Source organism: Myxocyprinus asiaticus, chromosome 34, assembly GCF_019703515.2.
Source record: "Myxocyprinus asiaticus isolate MX2 ecotype Aquarium Trade chromosome 34, UBuf_Myxa_2, whole genome shotgun sequence".
NCBI lineage: Eukaryota > Metazoa > Chordata > Actinopteri > Cypriniformes > Catostomidae > Myxocyprinus > Myxocyprinus asiaticus.
Window position 1 is genome coordinate 32,113,622 of NC_059377.1, and position 12,981 is coordinate 32,126,602.

Below are 12,981 nucleotides of genomic sequence, written 5' to 3' on the forward strand. Positions count from 1 at the left end.
GGAAAAACCTGTAATGCAAATAAATGACTACTGATATTGGATTAATGCAGGTGTATTGTGCATGTTTACTTCTGTTGTTCTACACCAGACATACAGTATACTGTTTATATCATCGGAGATACTGATGTAATGTTGAAATGAGTGGTTCTGCCACTTTTTCAAATGTAATGTTGAACAGAAGCTGATAAGCTGACATGAAACATAGACTTGTTCTACATGCACTATATGTTGCTGACTATGTACTGTGCACTGCAAAAAATTACTTCCTTAATCTGTATTTTTGTCTTGTTTACCAGTAAAATATCTCAATAACCTTACAGCAAGATACATTTACTTGAGAAGCAAAACAGCGTAAGATATTAAGACTTGCTTTCATATAATTGAATTAGGTTTGGTTATTTTAAACCCACTGGGATTTTTTCCCATTTTTAAACATAAACCTCACCCCTAAAGTTTGTTAGATTTTTACTTAAAACTAGAAAATAACTATTTTCCAATGGGGTAGGGAAAAACATTTATTATCTTGGCTTGAAAAAGCCAACATTCTGTTCTACACTTTAGACTTATGAGCGTTTTCCCAAAATCCTTAAACATAGACCGAACTCTATCTATCTGTCTATCTGTCTGTCTGTCTGTCTGTCTGTCTATTTGTCTCTGTGTTTAAATGATGGTTAATCTGACTACACAATTTTGCTTCTAAGTTCATTTATCTTGTTTCAAAAGTGTTTCGACTTTTTACTGGAAACGAGAAGAAAATGCAAATTAAGAAAATTATTATTTTTTATGTGATACAGTCATGACTAGAGCATGTGTTTCTGTTTGTATGTGTACACTTGTCACCATGCATGTCCTTGTTGTGTTTTGTGACTCTGGCTGAGTGTGTGATAGATGTGTTGAATGGAAGCGACAGAGATTGAAGCTTCACACGCATGCCAGACGGCACCAGTGTGTGCCTTTTTGTCGCCACGGCTGCGCTTCATCTGAGGAGAAGACTACGTGTTGACAAGTCTCCATGGTTACTGGAACAACTGTAAAGTGAAACAAATGGAAAAGAGCTGAGGTAAGGTCGGTCTGAGAGGAGAAGAGAAATGCAGAGGGAGTGAGGCAGAGATAAGAGAGAAATTACAGAAAAAGGAACGTGTTTGAGAGCTGAATGCATGATGCAAGAAACAAGAAAGAGGTTAGACTGATGATGAAAGTAAATGACGGGAGTTTGAGGCTATCATTGCAAGAATGGTGAGAATTTTAGACACAAACCTTCTTAAAGACACCATGAAGTCAAGTTTTATTATTATTATTATTTTATTTTAGTTCATATCTTGTTAGTTTTGAGGCCATCAATATGCCTGTGTAGTCCTAAATGTTAGTAAAATTATATGTATTTGAAATTTTATGTCTTTGTCTGTTTATGAAAATGTATGACTCATCTTGCACTCAGGAGTGTTTACAAAAGCTAGTCCAAAAAAATGCTGTCTAAAATGAAAATGTTCCTCCCCTAACACCCTGTCTACACCAGACGTGAGTAGCGCAACGCGACACAAGCAGATCGCTCCCATTATAATCAATGATGCTGTCTTCACTGGATGTGTAAGTCTCGTCGCATCGTGCCGAATGTATAGGCAGTATACTCTATGCAAGTACATGAACGCAGACACATCTTGCAGTGCAAGCTAGATTTCATGCATCTTTGTGTTCTAAAATGTGTCAGACCGCAGTTCATAATTTAACGCAACTACGCGTAGCATTCTCAATGCTGCCGCAAGGGGCGCTTTAGCAAGATTAGTGTTAACTGTTCACTTCTGTGGTGAGTTTTCTCTTTCAATTCAACTACTGTCATGGCGGAGCAACACTTTGAAGAGAATATTGCTGAGCAAGTAAGTTAAAGTCAATATATTTATAGCAACTTACCAGAATAATAACATATCCAGTTTAATGGCACAGATGTTTGAAGGTAACTCTATCGCACCTTTGAGTGCTGAGATTTGTTCCCGCCACGGTAACGCAAGAGCGCACGTTTAGCATGTTCAACTGGACCGCGCATTGGCATAGCAGTGGCCAAGCGCTCGCAAAGTGCTTTGTCTGTTCAAAATTGCTGTGTGATGTGACATATTACAGACAATCTGAAGATATCTGATATTCAATGGATTGTTTTGAGGATTGGAATTTAGACTAATGGGAATTCACAGTGGGCTGGCCTACCCGATGCAAAATGTCCTGTCACAGCTGGTTTAGAGGTCTGCTACCCGACCTAATGGTGATGGTACTTAACAAAGCACATTCAGCTCATATTTAGGTATAGGTTCGGGTTTTGTAATTAATTAAAAAATAATTATTATAATTAATGTTTATAATTAATATAATTAGAAATATTTTGATATATATATTTAATATAAGTTAGGCTACATTTATTTAATGTAATTAAATGTAAAAAATGCACATGCGCGTACAGACAAGTTAGGGGCTGTTCATACAGAATGTGATTTTTTTTGTGTAAACACACTGAATGGACGTCCCCCTCGAGCGTTGACGCTGCTAAAATATGGACTTCTATGCAAAATCTTGGATTTGGAAGAAAATGTATCAGTTTTTGCATTTATAGCATCATGGTTAGAACTTTTGCAATACGAAATAGGAAATGGGAATATACACTGTAAAATCTAATTAGTTGACCTTAGATTTTTTTAAGGCAATCGATTTGTATGTTTATACTTATTTGGCACAATTAAACTGAACTTAATTTTTAAAGTAACATTTAACTAGTTACAAGTAAATTTAACTCATCTGGGATTAAAGTATCATTGTTTTTTTTTGTTGTTTTTTTTAATATTTAAATTGAGTTATAGCACGTGTTATACAGTATAAGGGAAATTATGATGGGAATCTCAGTTAGCGATATGGCACATTAGATTCTCCTCAGTACTTCTTAGTACCAAACATACATAATTTATTCAGGTGCAAGGGCTTGTGGGTATTTCACACAGACGCAATTTTATACTTGATAATTTTTAGTTAGTAGTACTCAAAGCCAAAGTTTAAAGAATATATATATATTTGAGTTATGATTCCAACATGTGACATTTCAAGTACTGTTTAATTAGGACTTAAATGTTTTTATTAATGACAACTTTAGGATTTAGAGAGGATCAGTGACTTAATTAAAACTAGTAAGAACAGTAAAAAATTAAGCTTAAGTTGAGTAAACTATTTTATTTTATTTTTTTTTTACAATTTGAGATAACTATTACTATTTACAGTGTCAGCACAGAAGAGTAAACATAATTCGTCAAGTCATTTCACGGGGTCTTGAACAATGTCCTGAAGTTGATGTAAAATAGCATGTGAGGTATCTTTGTGTCTCATTATCTTATGCGTTTCATCTATATTGAATTATACTTTTACTACACAGGATCTTCTTCGTCCAAGTATGACGTTTCACAGTTTGTGCAGCCATTATCTTGGTCACAGTCTGTACCTGAACTACAGACAAAAACAGTGGACAGGATTATTAGAGACAGGGTGGGGGTGGAAAGGGGGGAGCTGAGATGTAGACAGCAATGAAAATAAATAGGAAAAAGCTGAGCCAGAAAGATTTTTTTGGTTAGATGAGAGAAACGAATACTGGTTACACTGACAGTAGGTGGAACTTTTGATTGGCTCCATAGTGTTTCTCTACAAAGTTCAAAAGTTCAAAGTTATTTTTAATGTCATTTGCACAGATTACACAAGGTAAGAACCGGGCATTGAAATTCTTGAGGGAGACTCTCTGCTAACATAAACATGCAACACTTATTATCTCAGCACAACAAGAAATGTAGTGCAACAGCAAAATTGAATAAACTAGGGCAGGAATGACTTAATAACAGAAATATATCTGTGTCAAGTGCAATATTCAAACAACATAAAACAACATCCATAATAACAGTACAAAGTGCAGCCTAAATATAATATACAAGTGTATGATATCATAACTGATGTATGCAGTTTATCTATAGATCTGTACCATAGTGATGAATGTTAGAGAAGAAGCCTATTGATTGTTAAGGAGTCTTATGGCCTGAGGGTAAAAACTGTTTTTAAGTCTGTTAGTCCGAGCTTGAATGCTTCTGAAGCGCCTGCCTGAAGGAAGTGTCCTGAATAACGTGTGTGCTGGGTGGAAGTGATCTTTGATTATTTTCTGTGCCTTCCTCAGACACCTCCTCATGTAGGTATCCTTAAGGGATGGGAGTTTTGTGCCTATAATGAGCTCTGCTGATCTCACAACTCTCTGAAGATTTTTGCGATCTCAAGCAGAGCAGTTGCCATATCAAGCTGTAATGCAACCACACAGGATGCTCTCAATGGTGCATTGATAGAAGTTGGTGAGGATTCCAGAGGCCATGCTGAACTTTTTGAGTCTCCGCAGGAAGTAAAGGCGCTGGCGGGCTACCTTGACAACAGTGTCTGAGTGGAGGGACCAAGAAAGATCATCTAAGATGTGAACCCTAAGAAACTCGAAGCTAGTGACACGCTCAACCTCTACTCTGTTGCGTTGATGTAAAGGGGTTCATGGCCTACCATCTGCACCTTCCTGTATTCCACCACCATCTCCTTGGTTATACTGATGTTTAGGGAGAGATTGTTGTCACCACACCACTCGGCTAGACCTGTGACTTCCTCTCTGTAGGCCGTTTCATCCCCATCAGTGATGAGGCCTATGATGGTGGTGTCGTCTACAAACTTCAAGATGGCGTTTGTGTCATGCTTTGCCACACAATCATATGTAAACAATGAATACAGTAAGGGACTAAGCACGCATCCCTGTGGGGCCCCAGTGCTGAGGTTGAGAGTGGAGGAAGTGAAGCTTCCTATTCTCACCATCTGTGGTCTCTCTGTCAAAAAGTCCAGGATCTAGTTACAAAGGTGACTGTCCATCCCCAGGGCCCGCAGCTTGGTGATGAGCATTAACGGGATGATGGTACTGAATGCCGAGGAATAGTCTATCAACAGCATTCTCATGTATGATTTCCTCTTTTCCAGATGGCTCAAGGCGGTGTGTAATGCCAAGGCAATGGCATCATCTGTTGACCTGTTAGAGCAATATGCAAACTGAAAAGGGTCCATGGAGGCAGGGAGAGTGGAGCATATATGTGTTCTGACTATCCGCTCAAAGCACTTCATGATGATGGAGGTTAGTGCTACTGGACGGTATTCATTCAAACAGGAAATTATATATTTTTTGGGGACTGGGACAATGATGGGTTTCTTGAAGCAATAGGGAATCAGAGACAGATCCAGGGAAAGATTGAATATGTCTGTGAAAACCTCTGCTAACAAGTGACTGATTTCCTGTGTATATAAACAGTGTGTGTGTGTGTGTGTGTTCTGATGTGAACAATAACACTATTCAATGTTTTCTGATAGCCCTGACCCAAATACAGTGGCTATTCATCACTTCACCCATCCATTTATGTGTACAATACAGCTTTTCCATTTAAATGAGCACACGCACATACAGAATAAGTAGTTCAGTGGAGTTCATACAGAGCCATCTCAGGGGGACACACTATCAGATTTACTCATTCATGCATTTGAAGCAAGGTCAAAACTCCTACTGCTCATGAAATTGACAGTTATGACAAAACTGTCATGTCAATATTTTCCATAATGTAGAAAGTGTAATTTCACTATTAACAAAGGCTTTAAATAACAACCGTAATTCTGTTTAAGTGAATTCTAAAGGAATACAGTAGTTAACCTAAAAATTAAAATTCTGTCACTATTTACTAATGCTTGTGTAGTTCTAAACCACATATGAATTTCTTTCTTTCATGGAACACAAAATAATATATTTTGAAGAATCTCAGGTGAAAGCATATTTTGACTAGACTGCAAAAGCATTATAAAAATAGTCCATAATACTTGTGCGCCATATTCCTAGTCTTCTGAAGCCATATGATAGCTTTGTGTGTGGAACAGACCAACATTTAGGCCATTATTCAATGAAAATTTTGTACATATTTTCAAACTTGACGCACCAGGCGATCTTTGTTTTTGTTTCTTTTGTGCGTAACCACAAGCAACACACCAGTTTGAAGACCTATGAGATTTGAGATCTACTGTGTCAGGGGTTATTTCTCAGGACACCTTTTTCAGTGATACCTGTCAGGTAGTGACATTTTATGCTTGGTATTCCAAAAAAGTCACCTACAGCAGCTTTAAAATATGTGCTGTACTATATATAGTAAGTACATGTTTATGAATGATTTTGTAAGTGGTGGCATTCACGTGTATGCATTGATGTCGCAGGTGATGATAAATGGCTCAACGTGTTTCTCTGGAGAGCTTCTCGCACACTCATCAGGAGGGAGATGATCTGGAGCCTGTTACGCAGGAGAAGATCAATGGGCTTCAGCAGCACAAGTGATTCTCCCATGGCTCGCCGGCTGCTTAAACTGCCTGTGTTTCCACAAAGCTGTCAAATTGAGCCCATGGTCTCATTGTTCAGAGCTGACGGCAATTGAATCCACCCATCAATGGTCCAGCTGATCCAATCTTTGATATATGGAGAGATGAATTGCAATGGTCCTTATAGCTAATAGAGTCACCATAAACATTAATATATAGAGACTTTTTTATAGCCTTTAATATGGTATAGTTGATGCAGAGAGTGGCCGTGGACATGGATTTTAATCAGTATCAAGATTATAGATTAAAATGTACACATATCAAATCAAATCACATTTATTGTCACACAGCCATATACACAAGTGCAATGGTGTGTGAAATTCAGTCGTGACAGTGATGAGACATATACCAATTTACAATAACATCAAATTAACACAACACAATTTAAAGTCTAATATACACATAATTACACACAACAATATACAAATAATAACATACACTGTACAGTATACAATATGCACAATATAGATAAACATTATTCAATAAAAAAAAAAAGTATATATAGTAGTATATATAGAATGTACAGTTGGCTGTATTGTACTGTATTGACATTCAGGCTGTCGGTTGATAGTAACTTGTTAAGAGAGAATATATATAATAATAATATAATTTATGACAGTCCGGTGTGAGATATAAGAGTGAGAGTAATAAAGTGCAGTGCTGATGTATTTTGATCATAGGAGATCAAGAGTTCAAAAGTCTGATTGCTTGGGGGAAGAAGCTGTCATGGAGTCGGCTGGTGCGGGTCCTGATGCTGCGATATCGCCTGCCTGATGGTGGCAGTGAGAACAGCCCATGGCTCGGGTGGCTAGAGTCTCTGATGATCCTCTTGAGGTCTTATTAAGGCAAGAAACATACTTTACGCAAGTACGCAGATGCGAACACCTGGCCAACACGTGGCCCATTTGAACATGCTTATCGTGTGCTCTTGCATTACTGTGGCGGGAACAAACCTCAGTACTCTAGGAGGCGATAGACTTACCTTCAAAAGTCTGTGCCATTAAAGTTGATGTGTTATTATTCAGGTAAGTTGCTTTAAATATATTGACTTTAATTTATTTGCTCAGCAATATTCTCTTCAAACTGTTGCTCCACCATGACAGTAGTTAGCTTGAAAGAAAAAACACAGCAGAAGCAGACAATTCACACTAACATCTGCTATAGCACCTCTTGTGGCAACGCTGAGAATGCAACGCATACTTACATTGTGTTATGAATTGTGGTCTGACCCATTGGAACGCAACAATGCACGAAATCTAGCTTTTCTTAGCTAGAAGCATCAACATTCACATACTTGCATAGAGTATTTTTTAGCCTTAACTTGGCATGGCGTCTAAAAAAGTGGAGTTCCTGCGCAAAACGCTGAAAAAACAGCAATGCTACACAATGGTCAAAGATGACCCAGTGTTGGGTAAGTTACTCTAAAAACGTAATTAATTAATAACTACTAATTACATCGTCTACAGTGTACTCTATCTGAAAAGTAATTGCATTACTTATTACCAATTCCTTTCTAAAACCCTTATCAACCTCGACCAGATGAAAAATATAAGGATAGACTGTTTTAATTCAATCAAATAAATTATTCATGAACTGGCCAAAAAATTTAAGGGGGCAGCGTTAAATTAAAAAAACATATATTTTAACATTAAACGTTACATTTCTATTTTAAATTTACTATTGTTTTAAATAGAATTGTTCAATATTCTGTACAGTATTTAACGCAATTAAATCAGACATAACGGTAAATAAATTACTGAAAAAATTAAGAGTAATCCCTTACTTTACTTTTTTCAATGAAAAAGTAATTTAATTACAGTAATTAATTACTTAGTAATGCATTACACCCAACACTGAGCACATGTTTATAGAATTACAACTGAAAAACAGTGCAGACCGATGCAAAAATAAGTTGGTGTGAACAACCCCAGCTCACTATTTTAATCATCTTTTCGACTTCACAAGTTCATGAGTTTTTAAAAGTACATAATTTGAGGTCGTAAAAGCTACATGCTTAATAATTATAAAAGAATTGTGTTATAATATACATGCTGTTTAAAATGGTTGTAGCAGTGCATGCCAACTTCTCAGAAGTATTTCATGTCATCTACTTAAACTGTAAATAACTTTATTCCACAACAAGTACACAATCCAAAACATTGACTTTTCATTCAACAATAGATAACACCCTTGAACCTATATGAAAAGTTGAATAACGCATGTTTTCCATCGCTGTAAGCATTCGTGATGAATCGTGAGTAGTGTGAAATAACCTGCTTGCTGATCTTAAGTCTTATCCTGTGATGCCTAAAAACTGACTACATCTTCACGCAGCCCTTCTACATTACACCACAGTGAGACACTTTTATATACTCAGCTCGTGTGGTCTCTGGCAGTGCAGAAATTGCTTTGTGAGCGTAAAACCGGCGCTCGCTCTGTGCTTTGGTCGTCAATCATCCCTCACTCTTCCCTTCCCTTACTCAAGGGCTTCAGCGGGAGAGCTAAATTGGCTCCTGCATCATCACTGCCGTTGTTGCCGTCTTTGCTGAAGAGTTTTTGGTTGAGATTTTTTTTTACCCGTGGCACAGAATGCGAGGTTGTCTTATGTCATCACTTTCCTTTTCATGCTTCTTGGGGTAGACTCGAGACACTCACTGTGTATAAAAAGCCATTATCAAGCACATTTAAATGGCTAAGTTTAGAGATATCAGCTTTGTAGAGATATCACGAATTACAAGGTTGTCTCTGAGAGGTGGTCGTGAAAGGTTAAACGGAGGAGGAACAGACAGAAGGTTGCCCGTTTTAGTCAAAAGCCCTATTCGGACAGCAAATGTTTCTCAGGGTGACGTTTCATGGCTCCTCTGTGGTAAAACTCACCCATGAAATTTGAGGAACTATGGTAAAAAAATGTTTTTGTGTTTTATCTATAAAAATGATGGACATCATTTGGAATGATCTGTCAGTGTTTAAAAAGTGGAGGTGGAAATTAAACCTTTTAAATAAGATAGACATTAACCCGGCAGCTTTTCTGGGACTAATCAACCCGTATAAACGAGTAGTCATGCCTATGTATAAATGTATTTAGTACACGTTTCTACATTAAAATGTGATATATTACAATTTTATTACAATGCTGCCATACTAATGGACTATTTCAAATGTTTATGTGATCTGGCTCTCATTTTTCTTTCCCTTCTACTTAAGAGTTCCCACTCACTGTGGTGGAGCGGTGACGAAATTTTATTATTGTTAATTATTTCAAAAATGTCTGTTACACAATCGTCCAACTTTCACAGCTGTGCATTACCGCCAGGGCTGTTACCACGCGCAGCGCAAACATACGGCACTTAGCAGTGGTCAAAAAGGATTTCCAAAACGGCTTTTAAATTATAAACTTAGAGATGTGGATTCGGATGGTAATTAAATTACCACAATTTTATTTTGTTTGTCAAAAAACAGTAGGTAATTTGGCCGGGAATTTTCTCGCGGGAGGTGGGAGAAAAACACGGACATTTCGGATTCGGATGGCAATAAAATCACTGACTACCCCCTGTAAATGCTGGAATTACCTCACGTCCCTGTGTAAAATAATTGCTGTCCAAATAGGGCTAAATAGAGTAACAAGCTAATTAAAAGGATAGTTCACCCAAAAATGAACATTCTCTCATAATTTACTCACCCTCATGCCATCCCAAATGAGTATGACCTTATTTCTTCTCCAGAACACAAACGAAGATATTTAAAAGAATTTGAAGTCCATTCAATGCAATTGAATGGTGGCCCGAACCTTTGAAGCTCCAAAAACAACATAAAGGCTGCTAAGAAGTAATCCACAAGACTCCAGTGGTTTAATCTATGTCTTCTGAAGTAATATTAAAGGTGTGGGTGAGAAACAGATCAAAATTAAAAGGATTAGTTTACCCAAAAGTGATAATTCTCTCATGATGTATTTACCTTTAAGCCATCCCAGATGTGTATCTTTTCTTCTTCAGCAGAACCTAAATGAAGATTTTTATAAGCACATTTCAGCTCTGTTTGTCCATACAATGAAAGTAAATGGATGGCTGTTTGACAGTCCAAAAGGCACATTTAGGCAGCATAAAAATAATCCACACGACTCCAGTCAATCAATGAATGTCTTCTGAAACAAATCAATAGGTTTGTGTAAGAAACAAATCGATAATTAAAATGTTTTTAACTTTTAATCATTGCTTCCTCCCACTGCTGTATTTCTGTTTAAAATGACCTAATTCTCATGTGACTTTTGTTCCTCTGTTGTATACAAAGCGCACACTTCTGTCTTCTCGCGTGAACGCCCCCATTGTGCTTACGTCACAGCTCCATGATGGGTCGACTGGTAGCAGGAAGCATTTTTTAAAAGTTAATACATTTTTAATTATCTATTTATTTTTTTTACACAAACCTATAGATTTTCTTCAGGAGACATTCAGTGATCGACGGAAATCATGTGGATTACTTTTATGCTGCCTAAATATGCCTTTTGGACCGGCAAACAGCCAGCAGTGTCCCATTCGCTTTCATTGTATGGACAAACAGACATGAAATGTGCTTATAAAAATCTTAATTTTGGTTCTGCTGAAGAAGGAAAGTCATACACTTCTGGGATGGCTTAAAGGTGAGTAAGTGAGTAAAGGTGAGTAGGACCCCTCTGTCAAGCTCCTGAAGTTTGCAGACGACACTACTGTCATCGGCCTCATCCGAGATGACAATGAGTCTGCATACAGAAGGGAGGTTAAACAGCTGTCTGTCTGGTGCAGTCAAAACAACCTTGAGCTGAACACGCTCAAAACGGTGGAGATCATTGTGGACTTCAGGAGGAACCCCCCAACACTGTCCCCCCTCACCATTCTAAACAGCACTGTGGCAGCAGTGGAGTCATTCAGATTCCTGGGCACTATCATCTCACAGGACCTGAAGTGGGAGACCCACATTGACTCCATTGTGAAAAAGGCCCAGCAGAGGTTGTACTTCCTTCGCCAGTTGAGGAAGTTCAACCTGCCACAGGTGCTGCTGATACAGTTCTACTCAGCTGTCATTGAGTCTGTCCTCTGCACTTCTATAACTGTCTGGGTTGGTTCAGCTACGAAATTGAATATCAGAAGACTACAAAGGACAGTTCAGACTGCTGAGAGGATTATTGGTTGCCCCCTGCCCTCCCTTCAAGAACTATACACTTCCACAGTGAGGAAAAAGGCTGGAAAAATCACTCTGGACCCCACTCATCCTGTCCACTACCTTTTTGAACTGTTGCCTTCTGGCCGACGCTTCAGAGCTCTGAGCACCAGAACCGTCAGGCACAGGAACAGTTTTTTCCCCACAGGCTATCCATCTCATGAACAGTTAAAACTGCCTCATTGTACAATAATTAATGTGCGATACACAGCTTAGTCTTTTTATATTATCCAACACATCCTACCTCTTCTGCCATTACATTCCCTTGCACTGTACATAACCGATTTGTATTTAGATTTGCACTTCGTATGTGTGTGTGTGTGTGTGTGTATGTATGTATGTATATTTATGTATATATATTCATACTGTATATGTGTATATGTGTATATGTGTGTAAATGTATGTGTATATGTATGTATATGTATGTTAGTATGTGTGTGTGTATATATATATATATATATATATATATATATATATATATATACACACACACACATACTAACATACATATACATACATATATATATATATCGTCTATTGTGTATTCTATATATACTTTTTTCTTTTCAATATTTATCAATTTTTTAATCAATTTGTATTATTTTTTAAAAGTCTTGTTGCTGTTTTGTATTGTTGTACACTGGAAGCTCCTGTCACCAAGACAAATTCCTTGTATGTGTAAGCATACTTGACAATAAAGCTCATTCTGATTCTGATTCTGATTCTGAAATCATGAGAGGATTTTCATTTTTGGGTGAACTATTCCTTTAAGTCCTTTTTACTATAAATTCTCCTATAGCGTCAGAATTATATCACCAGATCTTGAATTTGAAAAAGCCTCCAAATTCATGATCTTGAAAAAAGACTGAGTGTAAAAAATAAAATAATAATAATAATAACAATAATAATAATACAGAGGCCTATAAAGCATTGTTTTTCATTTCCTTTAGCTATTATTAATTTCCTTTATAAGACACTCAATTTATACATATAACAAAAAACAAAAACAAAAAAACAACAACAACAACAACAACAAAAAAACACTCACGGTTATGTATGAGCATATGTGACATCACTTTGTAAACAAAGGTAGCATGGTCATACTTTTGTTTTGTTTGTAAACAAAACTCCATTTACTTTCAGACAGAGTGCTGCGCTGTGGGATGTGACAAAAGCCAACAGAATTTTTGTTTCTATTTATAAATCTTGAAAAATTGTTACTGCTGTTTACTTACCAGAGCCAACATTTAATTTTTCTTTAATTAAAGTTTATCTTTCAAGTGGCACAGCTTAATTTCACCCAAGCCAAACAGCGATGAAGGGGGAGAACAGAGATATTACACT

At 37.2% G+C, this 12,981-nt stretch overlaps 1 long non-coding RNA gene across 2 annotated transcripts; it reads left to right on the forward strand.

The window, feature by feature from the left end:
- The first annotated feature begins 1,102 nt into the window (after nt 1-1,102).
- LOC127424907 (uncharacterized) lies at nt 1,103-7,605 on the forward strand. Of its 2 annotated transcripts, none has more exons than XR_007894540.1 (3): nt 1,103-1,236; nt 5,017-5,167; nt 6,286-7,605. It is a non-coding gene; the product is annotated as an uncharacterized LOC127424907 (long non-coding RNA). The 2 variants fall into 2 exon arrangements; XR_007894539.1 differs by lacking the exon at nt 1,103-1,236 and adding an exon at nt 1,809-1,874.
- The last annotated feature ends 5,376 nt before the right edge of the window (nt 7,606-12,981 follow it).